The sequence below is a fragment of the Macaca nemestrina genome, chromosome 18 (assembly GCF_043159975.1).
Source record: "Macaca nemestrina isolate mMacNem1 chromosome 18, mMacNem.hap1, whole genome shotgun sequence".
Classification (NCBI taxonomy): domain Eukaryota; kingdom Metazoa; phylum Chordata; class Mammalia; order Primates; family Cercopithecidae; genus Macaca; species Macaca nemestrina.
The window spans coordinates 78,957,269-78,976,876 of NC_092142.1; the positions used below are offsets into that span (position 1 = coordinate 78,957,269).

The window sequence follows — 19,608 nt, forward strand, 5'->3', positions numbered from 1 at the left end:
CAGGCTGTTTTCTATTCTGTCCCAATGCCTCACAAAAGAAAACATGCTTTCCTTATTATTTTGTCTCATCCAGTCTTCAAAGCCCGGCTCGGAAATATTAGTGTATAATGTGGCCCTGAACTGGACACACAACAGGACATGGCTCACGGAGATTGCCCACTGAAATTTAAGGCCAGAAAACCTCTGGCCCTAGCCGTTGGACTTCCCTTCCCCACCAATGCCATCCAAGGGAAGACATCTGGATGCGCACCATGGCACGGCCGGAGAAGCAGATCCTGTGCGGCATGGTCAGGACCCTGGAGGCGAGTAGCTTTAACTGAGTGCATTGTCAAGCTGACAGCTGGGGAAGAAACTTCTGTCTCAAGAGAATTCCCCGAAGCACAGGCCACGTAAAACACATCAGGTGCAAAAGGGTTTTATTCTGGGTGGGCCAGTTTTGAAACTCAAAACCGATAAACATGTCTGGGAATTTGAAAGACTGACTCAGAAACCCCCAGGTCCTTGGCTACACCATTACGTGAGGGCCGTGCATCCCACAAGCGAGCGAGCTCTCATCTCCTTTGTGCTTCCCTGACTTGGCCCCTCTCCTCCTCCCCGCCCTGTGTGATAGCTGCCTCATCAAGCGTGAATCATGAAACCACATAAACTGCAACAAGGCCATCCTCCCGCCGACTTCTGGGAACATAAACAATAATAATGTAAATACAACTTACTAAAGGCTTAAGCCAAGTGCTTAAAGGAAATCTATATTTTTTGTGTAAACCGTCTTCTGTTTACCACCGTGGAATAGTCCTTCTGCTTAACTTTGGAATCTGAGAGCAGATTGTCATGGAAGCAAAGGGTATAACCCGGGATCAGGAGATTTTAAAGGAAAGACTGTGAAAAAGCTCACTTTTAAATGCTCCTTCCCTTTTCTGCAATGTTGGCAAACAATAGTTTTTTGGGTGATACTTTATTTGGTGATTGGGCATTCAAGTGAGATATCAACATTTCTTTGGCATAGCTCTGACAGAGCCCTTTGGAGATAAAAAAAAAAAAAAGTATGTGGGGTGCGTGTGTTCCTCTGTGTGTGTGTGTGTGTGTGTGTGTGTGTGTGTGTGTGTGTGTGACAGAGAGAGAGAGAAGAGAAGGTGTTAGAGAATGATTTTACTTTTGGATGGTGCTCAAACCATGGAAAAAATTTCCCACCATCCATCTCTCTACCTTTGTCTCAGAGCTGAATATTGATCCTAGGTGGTGATCTACATGGATAGGAGATGTCAGGCAACTTGAAAATTCTTTATTGTTGCTAACCACAAATATTTGGGGTTTGTTTTATCTAGGTTGTACTGAGAACCTGCCAGGGAAAAATTCAGACATACAAATCTTTGTGTAAACTACCTTAAGAGTCTTAAGCTGACAAAAGCCAGAGCAAAGTCTGAAATTCTGTCCTCAGAGTACCCATAATTTAGGCTCTGGCTCTTCGTATAGTGTAACAGGATTCCAGCAGAGCTTGGGTTTTCCACATATGCCATGCGAGGTTTGGGCCAGAAAAGACTTACTTTGTTCTGTGGCCTTCCCAGTGTGACGCAGACACTTTTCCAATTCTTTGAAATATCTGGGAACAGGAAGGGTGATGGGGTAAATGGCTTCTAACACTTCTGAGCAATGATGCAGGAGTCTACCCACTTGGGGAGGGGGTGAGAAAAGTCTCAACATTACCTCCTTTCTCAACACTCTGGACCTTTGTTTGCTAATTTGGCCAATATCCGTTCCCCTTCTGCTGCTAAAACTTAGGCCAATCCCACTTTTACTTTCAGAAGCTTAAACCTCAACTAGAACCAGTTTGTCAAAAGGCAATTGCAGCTAAATAGCATCCAGTGTTTTTGTGCTAAAAAGAATGCTTTTGAATTTTTGGCTATTCCCTTGCCTATAATCTGAGGTACCCAATACCTTTCAACACACCCACTATTATATGCAAAGTTCATCAGAGTTCACTTCTGTTGCTTACATTCAAGTAACCCTGACTAAATCCCTCTCTACTTCCAGACTTCATGCTAGCAGCTGAGGATTCAATGGTGAACAAAATCTTTCTTTTGATGCTGTGAAAAAGACCAAAGTTTAGCTATTCAGTTTTTAACAAATATTTTATTTGAAGTTTCTACTATGTGTGTATTGCTGGAATCCAACAGTAAATAAGTCAACACAACATCTGTCCTTATATGTCTTACTGTCTACTGGGGAGAAAAGGCATTATACAAGCAATCATGATACAACATAAGAATATTATGAGAGAGTGCTGTGGTTTGAATGTGTCTCCCCAATTTCATATGTTGAAAACTTAATCCCCAATGTGGCAGTATGGAAAGGTGAGGCCTTTAAGAGATGACTGGGTCATTAGGGCTTGGCCCTCATGAATAGACTGATTCATTCATGAATTAATAGGTTAATGGATTTATGGATTATCATGGGAGTGGGCCTGGTGGCTTTATAAGAAGGGGAAGAGAGACCTGAGCTAGCACACTCAGTTCCTTTACCATGTGAAACCCTGCACCATCTCAGGACTCTGCAAAGAGTCCCACTAGCAAGAAGGCTCTCACCAGATGCAGTCCTTCCACCTGGAACTTCTCAGCTTCCATAACTGTAAGAAATAATTTCCCTTTGTCTATAAATTACCCAGTTTCAGATATTCTGTTATAAGCAACAGAAAGCAATATAAGACAGAGGGAAAGCTCATGGTCCAGTCAGAGCACATCTAACAGGGCTAATCTCATCCCAGGACCAGGAAAGACCCTGGCCTTGTTGGGCTCAGATGTTCTCAGGGATAGTAAATTAATAGCTTGCTTTCTCATTGAGCTCAATGAAATTGGATAAATAGCAATATTTGCAGTAACATAGGAAAATGCTAACTAATACTGATTGCCCCTCCCTCCCGTCTTGGAAAGTCATCCTGTGGGAGAATGGGTCAAAAACATTCTGGGGTTAACCAGCTCAACTAGGCTGACTACATGAATGAGGGTACAGGAGTCTTCTCCTTTGCAACCCAAGAGAAAAGCCTTCAACAGACCAAGTGAATAAGCCCACCTGATATTTAACCCACTTGCTTTGCTGTACCCTAACTATGGAAGAGGAATTAAACAATTAACCAAAAAAAAAAAAAAATAAGAAGTACTAACTTAAATAAGACATCTAATATGAGCCAGTCAAGTACTAATGTTTTCACATTATCTATTTTAAGTCTTACAATAATGACATGAGGCAGGTGTTTTTAAAATCATACTCATGCTTCACTGTTTTTAGCAAATAAAGCAGACTTTGGGAGTATAGAAAACTTTCTAAGGTCACTAGACAATAACATCAGTTTGGCTCCAAGCCCCTTGCTTATTCCACTACATCCGAGATCCTCTCAGTTAATCAGAATGTATATATAATATATAACCCTAACCCTAAGAGATGATTGGGTCATGACGGTTTGGCCTCATGATTGATTCATTCATGGATTAATGGATCAGTAGGTTAATGGATTAATGGGTTATCATGGGACTGAGACTGGTGGCTTTATAAGAAGAAGAAGAGAGACTTGAGCTAGCACACTCAGTCCCTTTGCCATGTGATACCCCACACCATCTCAGGACTGTGCAGAGAGTCTCACTAGCAAGAAGGCTCTCACCAGACGCAGTCCCTCTAGGATTCCCCCATCTTAGGATCACTACCTACCTCTTAGGTGGTAGTGATAGAGGATCTATCCTCTTAGACAGTAGTGGAAGAGGTAGGTAGTGATCATAAGAGAGGGGAATCCTCCAGCCAGCTTAACCTGAGACCTGAACCAGCCTCCCAAGTGAAGCTCCAGATTTCAAAGCAAAGCATGGGTCAGTTCTTAGGAGCCCTTGTTTTCTGGACCTGGTTTATCCCTGCCTGGTAGTAGGGAAAAAATGGAAGAGAAGGAAGGAGGGAAGGAAGGAACGAAGGAAGGAAGGAAGGAAGGAAGGAAGGAAGGAAGGAAGGAAGGAAGGAAGGAAGGAAGGAAGGAAGGAAAGAAGGAAGGAAGGAAGGAAAGAAGGAAGGAAAGAAGGAAGGAAGGAAGGAAAAAAAGAGAAAAAAAGAAGAGAAGAGAAGGGCATAAAGTAATCAAGCCCATCTGGTCAGTAGCAGGTCTGTAACCCCAAGGCAGTCATGCAGACTGTGCTGGCTAGCCTTTTGCATAAGGCTGTCCCTGCTGAGGTTACATCCCCCTCACTGTGGTCTGAAGGAACCCAAGAAACACACTCATTGCCTTTTTGGTTATTTTATAAACAGTGCTTGGAAACCGCCAGTCATTATCACTCTTCTGGCCAGCAAGTCAGACTTTCCATGCCCTTGTGTACGATGCCCTGAATCTTCTCAAAGTCAGCAGCATCATTTCCCTAAACCAAGAGGATTGTTTACTTTGGCCAAAATCAGGGCAGAGTTTACATCTTAGCCTGTGCTCTTTCAGCACTCAACAAGCTTTAGGGCTGCAATCCACACATTCACCCCACCATCTGTTCCTTTATTCACACATTCGTTCACTTATGCTTATATCCTCCCAAGCCTTATCCAGGCAGCTATACTTCCATATATTCACCCATCCATTCATTGGTTTATTGATGCAGAAATCTATGCATATACTCCCTTTAAATCATTCACCCACTTATCAACTCCTCCATTTAGCCACTCACTGATTCAATAACCCACCCAGTAATTTATCCTTTCATTCATGCACAGAGGCCTCCATCCATTCATCATCCACTCATCACCCACCATTTCTGTACTCAGTCACCTAATCACTTTTTTACTCAATCATCTAACCACCTATTCACCCAATTATAGAATCACATATTATGAGCCAGGCACTGCTGTTAATGTTGGAGGAACAAGCATTAAAGACATGGCTATCCATTTTTCTATCCACCCAGCAATGTTCCATTGATTAGCATCTATTCATTTACCCACTGTGTAGAATTTTACTTCTGTGGGCACTGATTTGGGTACTAGGTGAATCCCAGGGAGGCTGGAAGAGAGACATAGAGATTAACCCTGATTCAAGTCCATGCAGAGTGCAATCAGAGTGACAGCTGGGGAAGACTTGACTAAGAGACAAAACCTAGACAAGAGACAAGTCCAGAGCTTCAGCTGTCAATAAAAAGGAAGACATTTTGCAATAGGAGTATATCAATATGAAACATAAAAAGATTCATTCTGGTACCAGAGTTAGCCATAGAGTATATTAATAAATGGATTTGAGACTTCCTCTGAATCAGAAAAAAATTGAAAAGGTGTCTAGATAATTAAGACAGTTTCATTTATTCATCCATCCATCCATCAGTTCATTCATCCAGCTACCTGTTCATGTATCCATATTTTATCCATTCATGCATCCATAGTTTTATTGTTTAACAATTACAGCAGGGGCTTTTAACGAGTGCTCTGATGATGGGTACAATCATCTAAATTTGATTCATCCTTGCATTCCTACTGTTTTCCTTTGCTACGGACACCTGTCAAGTGTAAACTATTTGCTAAATAAAGTAACTAATGCTCTTAATTACAGCTAGGTAAACCCAGATATGAATAATTTCACTTTTTATATGATTGCTTAATGGCCATGTGTAGGATTTATCCTATCTATATTTGAGAAATTAACATACCAGAGGGGACCATGACTAGTTTAGCCACGTCTAGAAGACACAGCTTTAGCTGTTTGACCAAGTGAATCCATCTCCCTCCCATTCTAACACACCACTAGAAAGGGCTAAGGCCAGATTCATGCATCAGGAGCTAATCAGTCAGATCTCAGGATTCAGTAGATCCAATTATTTTTGTTTAACACCACTTGATGAGGTCACCACAGAGACCCTTAATCAAACTGACTGAGTTTGGGATAACTGCATTTATGAGAACAGAACTCTGACTTGTTCATATAGCCGGTGCCAGTTGAGGAGGATCGCTCTGTGAGTTTGGTCGATACAGTCAACTTCTTTAGACAACTCAAACTGAAATCTTTTCATTTCTTCAAAAACAGAGTAAGTCCTTTAAACTTTAACCTAGAAGCAACACAGCATGTATGAGCAGCACGGGAGGCATGGGGGATAAAGCCAGAGGGAGGTAGGTGTTATTCCAGCATCTCACTTGGCCTTGGGCAAGTTACACTGAATATCTCTAATTCTCAGTTTCTCTATCGGTTAAATGTGAAAAACAGCCTTCTTACTTGGATGCATCCAAGTGGACAACCTGTAGGAAAAGTCTAGCTCAGAATATAAAGGAGGAACCCAGTAAATAGTAGCTTCTAATTTCTTGATTCTCTAAATAGTTGCTTTATATGCCTATATCACATTCCTTGATTTAAAAATTTAAAAAAATATATCCACAACTCTTTTTATGTCTGTTTAGACTCTAGACTCTGCAAAGGGCTTCCATGTGCGCTGCTTCATCTGAGCTTCATTAGCACTGCCATTGTCGTTATTATCAAAATGATGACCATTCCCATTCTGCAGATAAGAAAATTAAGGCCCAAGTTGAATAAGGAATTTTCCCACTTTGCATCAGAGTGAGGACTCAAACCCATCATTTTCAAACTCTGAGCCCAGTTATCTTTGCATCAACACAATGGTAAAATAGCAAACTCAACAAAACAAAGAGGGTGGAAGAGAGAAAAAGGTCCATGTATCTCTTGAGAGCGCTCCCTACTGGACCTGCTTAGGTAACAAGTGTGTGGCTTGCTGAGGAGGCCCAAACAGATGTCATGCACCTGTCATGCACGCTGACAAAATGAATCCATCTCCTCCATTTTCTAATACATCGCTGTTTCTTTTCCCATCTGTAAGCAGTCTCTTTCAGCCCTTCCGGGACCTTCTGATAGGCTGCCAGAATACAAGATGATACTATGAGCCTGAAAAGCTGTCCTGTATGCTCAGACCCCTACAAGGAGTCTATGTTTTATTTCAGGATTTTCCTGGGTGTTCTTCTATTTTCTTATTTATTTATTTGAACCACTAAATTATCTAATTAGTGACATATATCGTTGACACATGGGCTACTACGAATATTTACTGCACACTTGTTTACACATTTATCTAAATAGGTGGCATGCCAGAGCTATGTAATAAGGAATAATGATTCTTTAGAAGAGTTACAGGAAATTATAGAAGGGGGAAAAAGTTTTGCACAGTGGGTTGCAGGTTCCAACCACATCTATCAATTCTTCCTGAGATAGAGCAATTGCATAGTAATGACAAAAAATTTATAGTAATGAATAAATCAATACTCAGCTCTGCGGCAGTTTCAGATGTTACTTTTATGGGCCCTCCCGTGTCTGTTATATATCCCTTAGTGCTGGAGCTGAGAAAGTGTGGTGAATGCCAACAGCCACAGGGAGAAAGGGAGCTGCTCAGGCTCCTGAGAAGACGATGATCCATCACCATCGCCTCTCAAGCAGATCCATTTATATCTCTGAGCCCTAAAACTTAGCAGCTTACAGTGATCAATGACACAGCCGACAAGTGTTTGTTTTAAGAATGGAACTGTCACTTCATGTTGAGCAAAGTGGAAATGCATAAATAAATAAACAAATAAATAAATAAATAGGTAAGAGGAAGAGAGTGTTGGGGGAAATGGAGGAAATGGCAATGTAGAAAGAGGGTTTCAGCTCAAAGTGGTGTCTTCAAAAGCTTTTTTCATTTAGCAAGTATGTATTGAGTGTCAACTGTGTACCAGGCACAGTTCTAGGCAGGGGTTGGCAAATATTTTCCGTAAGGGGCCAGAAAGTAAATATTGTAGGCTTTGCAAGCTGTATGGTCTCTGCTGTCACTACACAACTCAGTGGCTATAGCACAAAAATGGCCATAGACAGTATATCGATGAACAGGTGTGAGTATGATCCAATTAAACTTTATTTGCAAAACAGGTGGTGGGCTGGATTTGGACCACCAGCCACTATATAGAGGATATAGTGCCCCATGTCCCAAAGGACATGGAATGTGTGGCAGTGGACTATTGGATGATTTGGTGGGGGCTCGGGCATGGTGTAAAAAAAAGTAGAATCACACAAGAAGATTTAACTTTCATTATAAATCTTTTATAATCTTCTGATGACACGAAGGAAATAGCCTCCATTGGGTGTTTGTCTTTACTCTCTCTCTAATGTTTGCAAATCTCTTTTTCAACACAAAGAGAGGTCCGAGGTTTATATACTGGGCAAGCAATGGTTTCTAGAGAGATTCTTTAATATTGTTTGGCTTTGGCTGAGTTTCTATTTACTTGTTTCTGTTTACCATTTATAAAGGGAGAATGGCCTAGAAGAGGATTTCCTAACCTCGGCACTGTTGACATTTGGGCTGGGTCATTCTTTGTGGTAGGGAGCTATCCTGTGCATTGTAAGATAATTGTTAGCATTCCTGGTTCCTACCCACGAGATGCCAGTAACACATTCCCCAATCAGGACAATCCCAGATGTCTTCAGATTATTGCCAAATGTTCCCTGGCAAGACTGCCCCTGGTTAAAAACCTCTAGCCTAGGGGCAAAGTGTGCAGGTGCTAGAACCACAGAGCTTATAGCCAACTACTTCTTTGGTGACATTGAGCAACTATTTAATTTTCCATGCTTTATTCTTATCATCTGTAAAATGAGTATGATGATGATTATAGCTCCAACCTCATAGAGTTTTTGTGGGGATTAGATTAATTAATTCATGCACAGCAATTAGGAGAGCATTTACCCTAGGGAAAGCATGCAACAAATATTAGACATGGTTATTAGTCACAGTAATGTTTCTGCCTTAAATATATTTGTTTGATGAGTTACTTATTCAAGTGAGCCAGTTTAAAGAAAATATTATTAAATAAATAACACATAAGGTTGTATAAAGATCTGCCACAACATACAAAGATGTTTTGTAAGTGAGTTTAAGTTAGGAAACTGACATATTCAAAGAGTGATATTTGGGCCCGTAGACACATTCTGGGTTTTAATCTTTGCTCTATTATTCAGAAGATGTGTGAGTTTGGATCAGCTACTGAACTTTTTTGACCTTCAGTTTTCTCACTGTGAAGAAACTCATACCTCCTAAAAGAGATGTAATCAAGCAAAATCAAGATAATGTCTTCAGGTGTTACTGAACACAAAGCAGATACTCAGTAGACATTACTTCTAACCCTCCCTTTGTGTTGTATAATGAATCACCGAAAAACTTAGTGAATTAACAGTCACTCATTTGCTCACAATTCCATGCATTGGCAATTTGGACTGAGCTCGGCAGGGTGAATCTTCTGCTGATCTCCAGTGGGGTCATGTATATGATGGCAGTCTGCTAGTGACTTAATAGGGACTGGAGGATCCAAGATGGCAAATGTCTGGGTGACAGTGCTGGCTGTCGACTGGGCCTCCCAATCTATATGGCTCTCATCTTCCAAAAGACTAGCCTGAACTTTCATGTGTAGGCAGCCATGATCCAGGCAGCCATGATCCAAGCAAGAGCAAAAACTGCAAGGTCTGTTAAGGCTGTGACTCAGAAATCACACCATGTCACTTTTGCCACATTTTCTTAGTCAAAACAAGTCACAAGGTTAGCTCAATTCAAAGCATGGGAAAGTAAACTCTACTTCTTGATGGAAGGAGTAGCAAAATCACATAGCAAGGGAGCACGTGTTTGAGGAGGTGTGATTCACTGGGGCCAGTTTTGTAACAAGTGAACACATTGTCTGCTAGAGTAGAAATCCACAACATCCTCCCCCTTTATTTTCCATAAACACTCTTGTTGGATGTCATTCACATGACTAATATGCATGCATGGCAGTGTCCAGATGTTCATGACACCCCTCCAAATTGCATGGGAAGTACAAAATACCACAAAAACTCACAATCACCACAACTTTTTTTTTTTTTTTTTTTTTTGAGACGGAGTCTCGCTCTGTCGCCCAGGCTGGAGTGCAGTGGCGCGACCTCGGCTCACTGCAAGCTCCGCCTCCCGGGTTCACGCCATTCTCCTGCCTCAGCCTCCCGAGTAGCTGGGACTACAGGCGCCCACAACCGCGCCCGGCTAATTTTTTTTTGTATTTTTAGTAGAGACAGGGTTTCACCGTGGTCTCGATCTCCTGACCTTGTGAATGGCACCTCAATTTAAGGTCACTCATTGCCATTTGCATTATTATTACGAGAAACTGTGGAATCTGTATTATTTTCCACCCTATTCTAACTCCATCTCCTCTCTCACGTTCAAGAATAAATGGGCAACGTGAGCCAGACCCTGTGAGATTATTATAAAGATTAACTGTAAATCTGTTTGTCTTAAAAAAAAAAAAAACTCACTTACGTCAAATGTTAACACCTCATTATCATAAAATTGCAAAGGCAGACCTCAAAACCGATCAAAAGAGGGTCATTGCAATTGGGTGGGATTCACTAGTTCACTTTACCAAGTTATTCAAGTTGGGAATTCATTCCTACCTCCCTTTTTCATTTTTTTTTTTAGTAGCCACTGTCTAAAAATAAGAAGTCAATGTTTTCTTGTTGTATTTTCTTCCTCTATGCAATGACCTTTTAGTGATTTTCCTCCAGCACACTTCAGCTATCCTCCTCCAAAGATGCACTGTAACCTTGTAGATTATCAATAGCCACACCACTTCCAATATCTAGGTGTCAAACATCAGACGTTCTGGCCACAGGAAGATCACATTCTCTACACACTAACACAGGCAGGGCTTATGTCCCTTTAGAGACTCCAGACCCAGGCTCATATGCTATCACACCCCCTTTACTTCAGTTTGGATTCCACAGTTCATCCTTACAAGAATTTCGTCTCCTAACCTCAGCTTCCTCTCCCTCTGTCACTGCTATTGTAAATCGCATCCCCCTTGAAGCTCATTTCTCTTCTTGCTTCATGCCCGTACCTGAGCATCAGAATGTGGCTAGAGAAAAATTTACAACCATGTTTATCAGCCTCACTTTAGATTTATGGTCACATGTCTTAAGTGGACCTCCAGCACTACCTGAACAGCTAACCACAGTTAGCTGTTCAATACCTCCTCCCACTGATCCAGATGACTGTTGACACTTCATTCTTATTCCTCAAACAGTCAATGCTCATTCTCAACAGATGAACATGATAAGCACCTTATTCGGAAAATAGAAACAACCAGAAGAGCATTTTCTCTTTTCTAACTTCATCTCTACACATAGACGCAATCTTCTCTTCTTTCCTATTATGATGCCTCCAATATCCCTGCTGCTACCTGAACCCACCCTCTATCATCCTTCCAGGGACTTTACTCCTGCAGTTACTGCTCTCCATCCTGCTTCAGCAACCTAGTGAGTGATTCCCACCAACATTTGAACACGCCAAAAGGTCTCCCACCTACAAAGAAACAAAGAAACTTGCCCTTGATTTCACAACTTTTCCTAGTAGCTCCTCCCATTTCTTTACCACCTTTTTCTGGAGGAACACATCAGAATGTCATTCCAGGATCCCTCAGCACACTTCCAAACCTTCCTCTGTACTGCTTAGCTAAAACGGTTATTGTTAAAGTTTCTAATCACCTTCATCAATTCAATGCCTGCATCTTAGGCTGCGTTATCTTTGTATTCTAGTGTCATGTGGCACACGTAGTTAGGTTACTTCTTCTTATTGAAATCTTTTATGATCTTAGCTTTTCAATCACAATACTTCCCTGGTTTTCCTCCCTTATCTCTGGCCAGTTCAATTCTTTGTCTTGTCTCAATCTTTAATGTTGGTTCATCCAAAGATTTTGGCCTTAGTCCTCTTTTCTTCCATATTTACAACTCATTCTCTAAGTGACCTCATACGGTTTCTTAGTTTTAAATACCATCTAATTGCTGATGATTTCCAAATTTATATCTTGGTATATCTAGCTCTGATGTCTCCCTAAAACTCCAGACTCATATGTTCATCTACATACTTGATATCTTCACTCAGATGCCAAGTAAGCATCTCAAATGTTAGAGATGCAAAATAGAATTTTTGATTTCTCACCTCAAACTCATTTCTTCCCCATTTAGTAAATAGCACTGCCATATTCTCAGTTGCTCCAAGCAAAAATTAAGATATCCTTGAATTTCCAGCTTCCTCTGCCTGAAATTATCTCCCTCAAAACCTTCCAATGACTCATTCACTCACTTTAATTCATTTCTTAACCCAAATATTACCTCTTTAGAGTAGCATCCCAGACTATGCTACCTAAAGCCAACCTGTCACTCACCATCCTCATTCCTTGCTTTGTTTTTCTTTAAAGAACTCTGTATTACCTGAAATTTTATTATATACGTATTTGTCTAGTTACTCACTGTCTGTATCTGACTAGAATATAATTTTCATGAAATCAAGGACCTTGTCTATCTTCTTGTCTGTTCAGCACACTGTATGCATTAAATAAACATTTGTTGAATAAAGGATTGATATTACTGGTAAAAAACAGTAACAGTGAGAATGTTCTCAGCACTTTGACTTTTTCGCATTCATATTAAATGCAATCATTTGGCTTAAATAAGAAAGGACACGTGAGAAATATCAGCTTGTGTGGACATCAACATTTTATTTAATTTCTTTATTCACTGCCTTTTCCCCCTTCAGATTTAGATGGCCTTTAGAGAAATGGAGGGGTAGAAACATGCAATGTCACAATATAAACTAAATCAGTAGCTTGCACTTCTTGTCTCTGGGCATTGCCTATAAGCTGCCTATACTCACATCAGACACATCAGCATTTGGAAGTACTCACTGATGCCTTCTCTTATATATAGACATATAAACTGTGTATAAATAGATTTATTTGACATGAACATTAAGTGCTATCAGTTTGTAGTGTGCAACTCATCCCAGGGACTAATGTCTGCCCAAAGAAAGATTTCCAATGCTGATCTGGCTTGTGTAACTCAGAGAAAGATTCTGGAATGGTATTTGGACATGTTTTCCTATAAAATTACCATTGGCTTTCATATGGAAAGACTATTTAGATGTGACGTCTAAGTTTTATTATTAATTATTCAAGGAGGGCTACTCTTTGGGGTCAGGCCTGCTTGAGATGGAAGACTAAGGGAAAAAGTTGCCTTAGCAATATGGCGACATCCTAGCAAGCAAACTTTTTTTGCTCACTTGGTTCTAGCCTCTTATCACAATAACAACATTCAGTGATGGACGTGCACTCAAATATGCCCTCATGATTTTTTTTGGATGTTATAGCTTGCTTGGGTTAGCCTCTTGTCCTATTGAATCAGACATTCACCAGGCTATGTGCTTGGAAGAGCCATGTCTAATGGCCAAGAGATAAGCTCATTTTCCTCTACACTATCCTGAATGGCTGTGGAGTCTTCGGTGCTCTCCCCAAATATTTCTTGTGCCCTGTCTTCTAGACACATGGAAAAATTATATTTCTTCACTCTCTTTGGAGATAGCTATGAACATGTGACTTGCTTTGGCCAATGAGCTGTGAGTAAAGCCTTCATCAAGAAGTGACACCCATCACTTTGGGTGACTTTAAAAGCCAGTGTGCAATTTGATGTTTTTTCCCTATATTAGTTCATTTTCATACTGCTATGAAGAAATATGCAAGACTGGGTAGTTAATAAAGAAAAACAGGTTTAATGGACTCACAGTTTCACATGGCTGGGGAGGTCTCGCAATCATGGCAGAGGGTGAAGGAGGAGCAAATGCATGTTTTACATGTCAGCAGGCAAGAGAACTTGTGTAGTGGAACTCCCTTATATAAAACCATCAGATCTCGTGAGACTTATTCACTATCATGAGAATAGCACTGGAAAGACCCACCCCCATGATTAAATTACCTCCCACTGGTTCCCTCCTACAACATGTTGGAATTATGGGAGCTACAATTCAAGATGAGATTTGGGTGGTGACACAGCCAAACCATATTACTCCCTATGCCAAGGTGATTGTAGAAACATATACTGAGAGAAAGCCCCCTTTGGCCTAGGGCTTTTATGTGGCCCTGATGATTAGAGACTCCCTGTAGGCCCTTGCTGGAGATGTAGCACAGGTAGGAAAAGAGAGAGAAAGAGAGAGAGAGAGAGATTGATTTAGATTAGGTTAAGCCACTGAGAGTTTGGGGAAATGTTTGTTTGTACCGCATAACTTTGCCCATTCTGACTGCTATAAACCTCCTTTTATGGCTGAGGATTCAAGGAAGGGCTGGTAACTATCTAAGCTTTGGCATTAATAATTCAGTCCTGACCACCCTGGCCAACATGGTGAAACCCCATCTCTACTAAAAATACAAAAATTAGCTGGGTATGGTGGTGCACACCTGTAATACCAGCTATTTGGGAGGCTGAGGCAGGAGAATGGCTTGAGCCAGGGAGACGGAGATTGCCGTGAGCCAAATGGTGCCACTGCACTCCAGCCTGTCAAGTTTTAGTGTATCTCAAAGCATGAGTGAGACTCCATCTCAAACTAATAATAATAATGATAATAATAATATGTGTCCTGGAGAATTCTTGAGAAAACAGGGTCTGTGATGAGGTTGGAGGAGGTGGGTGCTGAGACAGTCAGTATGAGAAACCCTGCACAGACTGAGTCATGAGGAAACACTTCCAGAATCTGTCCAGCCTCCACCCTCATCAGAAACCAAGTGTCCCACAGAAGTCAGTGTCTCATCCTCCAGCTCCTTGAAGTTCCAGCCAATCAGGGCACAAAGACCCCCACGATCAGGCTGGTTTCAGAGTCCAGAGAAGACAATACGCAGAGTAGAAAAGAGCAGACTGGGCCACCTAGTAGAAAAGAGCCCAGACCACAGGGCTCCCAAGGGCCCTATAGGGTCCAACACAGGGAGGACAGAGGTCCCTGAGCCTTCATCCGTGGTCAAGCTTTGACATTGAACAGATTTCAGTCTGAATCCTGGTTCCTCTGGTTGTGTGGCTTTGGGCAATTTATGTCATCTTGTTGAGCTTTGATTTCTTCAGCTATGGAACGAAGACTTTGTAGCTAAAACAGGTAATGTGAGATTTTGTGAGATGCCAAGAATAAAGAGCCCCATTCTGTACCTGCAACAGAGCAGAGAAAACCCACAAAACTGCCATCTTACAGAGCAAAAATGATCAACTTCTTTCATATGGTTCAACATACATGCAAGCATCAGTTATCAGAAGCGTTTTTCACTCCTGGATAAATTCTGATAATTCAGGAAGGACTGTCCATGGCTGTTATTTGTTTCTCCTCAGACTTTGCAAACCAGAGCATGTCGAAATGCTTCCCCTTCATCGGGATCCGCTAAATGCACTATACATACCAGGCTACCCTTCTCTGAGCTCTGCCACCAAATCTGTGACTCCCCTGACGACACAGGGCTGACCTTGGCCATGGCCTTTTCTGGAGTACAGATCAGCACCTGCCCGCAGCTTTGCATTCTTTACCTCTGTCTGATGGCATTCGTTATGGCCCCAGGTAGACTGAAATAATTCCATCATAAAGATATCAAGAGTTTCCTCAGAAATATTTGCTCTAAGAGTTCTAAAATTTATTTTTTTCTATGACTGAGAGATAAAAATAAAGCATATGGGAGAACCATAAAAAGAAGGCACTAATTTTTCTATACTGCCTGCTGGACAAGCTAAAGACATAGCCCTTCCCATTATCATATCTTCCAACTTCCAACCTGAAAGATTACAATGAAGTGGTAATGAATGCAGTACAGTTCAATAAACCATTGGACTATATCCCGTCTCCATGCATTTGTTCCTGCCACTCCTTGGACCTGGAATGATTTTCCTATCCTCTCCTCTCCTTCCCTCTTTCCCATATTGCAGCTCATGCTTTGAGATACACTAAAACTGGCCAGGTGGCTCACATCTGTAATCCCAGCACTTTGGGAGGCTGAGGCAAGAGGATCACGTAAGGCCAAGAGTTTGAGACCAGACTGACAACATAGCAAGATCTTGTCTCTACTAAAAATTCAAAAAAAAAAAAAATTAGCTGGCTGTGGTGGTGCATGCCTTTAGTCCCAGCTACTCGGGGAGCTGAGGCTGAAGGATCACTTGAGTCTGGGAGGTCAAAGCTGCAGTGAACCCAGACCATACCACTGAACTCTAGCATGGGCAACATAGTAAGACCCTGTCTCAAATAATAATAATAATAATAATAATATTATAATAAGATACACTAAAACTATGTACTTCATGAGAGAAGAAAACAAACCTTTTTTGTTCATTGCTGTACTTCTAAAAAGGCACCTGCATTCAGCAGATACTGTTGAACTAATAACTCAGTGAATGAATGAATGAAAACACTGAGACCAGAACCAAGTGTTTCAAAAGGACTGGCCTGAACACCTGCACTGCTGTTGGGGCTCCCCTCTTATATTCTCCTATGGCAACTCCTTACCTGTCTCAATCTTTGCATTGACAACACTGTGTCACAATCTTCTGGTGCCCAGAACCAGAGTGTGTGTCTTATTTCCTGAGTAAGGACTCAGGGTCTGGCTTGTAAATTGCTCTATAAACACATCCCTGAATGTTTTCCTTTTCCTCTCTCTTCCTTGACCCTCTGAGAAGTCCTGAACACCTTCAGCCTCAGACTGGGAGAACAGAACTCCCAGACTCCAACAGGAACATGAGTTGCATTCCAGGAACTATCCTGGGGGAAGGGGCTGGTGCTCTTCACAATCCATGCAGAGAGCTGTGAATTGCGTCTAAGCAAAATGGTAAACAGGAAATATAGGTCTTCAAACCAGTGATTTATTCTGTATCAGAAACGCATTTACCTGGCCTATTTTGCTGAACAGAAAAACCTCAGGTTCACTTAGTAAAACTCAATCTGAATATTTCTATCCTTTATTTCCATACAGATTAGCTTCATATGGCCTCGAGTATAAACACCACAGATTGGCTCGTGGGTTCTATGGGGAGAAAGAGGCGGCAGCGTCAAGAGGAGATCATCACTATTTTAAGTTTCTTCATGGTTCAGCAGGCGGCTGCTAAGGGTTCTAAAGGAGCAAACAAAATGAGAAAAGTTTATTGATTAGTTTACAAATAACTGTTGTGTAAGAAAAGAAACTGAATGGCATGCTGGTTTACTGGTGGCGCGCTTTTTCAGGCCCCTTTCATTCTGTGGCCTCAGGAGCCAGCCTCAAGAGGAAAATGAAAGAAGCAAAGCAAATTCTTTGGATAAAGAAGAGTTTGCACCAGGTTAAAAAAATAAATAAGAGGAACCGTTTATTTATCGTTGATTTGGAAATAGACCAATACATTCCTACTCTTCTTCATCTCTTCATGAAAAAAAAAAAATCTCTTTAAAAAACTGTTTTCTCCCCTGGTCAACACAATAATGCTTTAGACATTGGATTCCATGACACAGGTAACAAGCTTTGATATGGCCCCAGCCACTTACAAGTCGTTCACTGAGCAGTGTTTAGAAAAGGAGCAAAAGCATCAAATCTGTGCTTCTTCCTGGACTTCTATCTGAAAGATCCTGACCTAGAGGGAGAAAGGTCACTGCAGGTGAGGTAGTTGTACCCGGAAAAAACAAACAGGGGAACAACTACAGGACTTGCACCCCAGCTCTGCCCTGCTTCCTCTTTATGGGACCTTGGCTGATTATTTCACTTCTCTAAGGTCAACCCCCTCTTTCTGGGGAAGGTTTGTTGGCGGGGGGAGTTCACCAAAATGGGGGGTACAAAAGCCTAGGACGCAGTAAGCACTTGAGCAATGCCACAGTTAACCACTCTGACCATCAGTTAAGTGAAACGTCTAGTGTGATACAGGGAGTGGTGAGACAGGGGCTGAGATGGGAGCTGGGCAGACAGTGAGGGGCCTTCTGAACCCTGCCAAGGAGTTTGTCCTGGCGTCCACAGACTTGCATACAAAATAAGCAAAAAAAAAAAAAAAAAAGAAAAGAAAACAAAGTGAGATGATTTAAAGGAAAATATTAAGTAATTGTTTAGGAGCAGAACCAATAAACTAAAAATTACAAGGGAAACAATAGCATGACAAAAGCTTGGTAAAGACCAGGGTTGAAGATGAAGCCTGAATTAAAAGCCATGTTCCTATAAATGGAAAGGCTGCAACTGTGTATCAAATCCTTGTGTTCCTCATCCTCTCCCTCCCTGAAACTGCCTATTCCAACCAATAACCAAAGAACCTAGTGCAGCCAAGGAGTGATAGGAACACAGCAAAAAGCAGCAGGAACCCAGACGTCTGGCCAGAGAGGTGGCCTCATGCCCCACAGCTGGGCAGGGGAGAGTGTGGACAAAAGGTGCTAGAATTCCTCTTCTAGGCAATAGTTATACCATAAAAACAAGGCTCTCTAGTACCAAACCAGACGCTGGCTTTGGAGGATTACAAACTTGAATTTGAGTCATTTAGTACCACAAGGCTGCCTGGATGAGGGCATGAAAACAGACCACTCTGACACAAAGACAAAGATATTTCCTCTAGGAGAAGGCCATGTGTTCACAGACACAGGGATTTGTCCTAGACCGTGTAGCAGAGGAAGGCTTAATGTTTGAATGAAGAGAGGATGATGCAGCAGAGCATCAGAAAGACCTGAGTTCTAATGTCAGTTCTCTCTATATATTTCAAAAATAAGTGACTTTGAATCTTCATGGCAATGCTGGGAGGCAGAATTTATATTTTATCAACATTTTACAGATGGATAAAGGAGCAAAATACTGTAAGTAGTAGAATTGGCATGTATGATATTTACATATGTAAACACAGCCCTGTTGACATTCAGGAAGGCTTGGAGGTCCACAACAGTGTTTGAGTTGAGAACGCAAATGGATTTGTTCTTTCGTAATGACATGTATATTCCATGGTGCAGAATATATACGATGTGTGTTATGTGCCAGACACCATCCTGAAGAACATGATGACATCACCAATACGAAATCCCCGCCTTCACGAAGCATATATTCTAGGGCCATGTCCAAAGGCTCAACGTGAAAAAGAACAGAAGGTTAGTCGGGAGACTGGAACCCAGCCAATGGGAGAGTTGTTGTTGATGAAGGCAGAGATAGGCAGGGGCTTCAGGCTTGAAGGAAAAGGTAAGGAGTTTGGATTTTATTTAGAAAAGAGAAGCGTAGGAAGCCTCCGAGGAAAGGAAAGTCGTGCTCTGATGGGTTTTCTGGCTGCTTGTATAAAACAAACAAACAAAAAATGTGAGGAGGGGGCAGCATGGAACAGGAGTATCAGTAAGGAGCTTTGAAGTGCCGCATCCAGGAAATAATATCTTAGGTTGGGATGGTTACAACAAAAACTTTCAGGACAGGCTTCTTTTAAGAACCAGAGAGTAAATATTTTGGGGAAAATCAAGGCCAAAAAGCAGCCTCAAGACTATGAGGTACATATTTATATAATCATTTCAAACCATTTGGTTAATAGTAAATAAATAAATGTCATTCTTAGATCAAGGGCCATTAAGAAAGGGCAAAGCAAGCAGGCAACTGGCTGCATTTAGCCCACTGGCTTTAGTTTGCAACCCCTGGTTAGGGATCAAGAGGAGAAGAGATGGGGCCTTGGAAAATGAATATGGCAATTGTGTGCATCGTAGATCAGGGCTTGGAAAGAACATCATACCTCACGATAGCTGGACTGTGTTTTTAGAAGTCCTTGTAGCTTAGCAGGACCAGAGGGTTAACTGGATTGATGTAGCA

General features: G+C 41.5%; 1 long non-coding RNA gene across 3 annotated transcripts in view; it reads left to right on the top strand.

Annotated features, from left to right (window-relative positions):
* LOC139359923 (uncharacterized) overlaps window positions 1–19,380 on the top strand; it is a 255,904-nt gene extending 236,524 nt beyond the window's left edge. For 2 of the 3 annotated variants that reach the window (XR_011616588.1, XR_011616591.1), the window contains one exon: window positions 16,804–17,859. This is a non-coding gene — a long non-coding RNA (uncharacterized lncRNA). Of the gene's footprint in view, window positions 1–16,803; window positions 17,860–18,776 lie in introns of those variants that run through there. The other variant, XR_011616590.1, reaches the window with a different exon arrangement.
* Window positions 19,381–19,608: the final 228 nt, after the last annotated feature.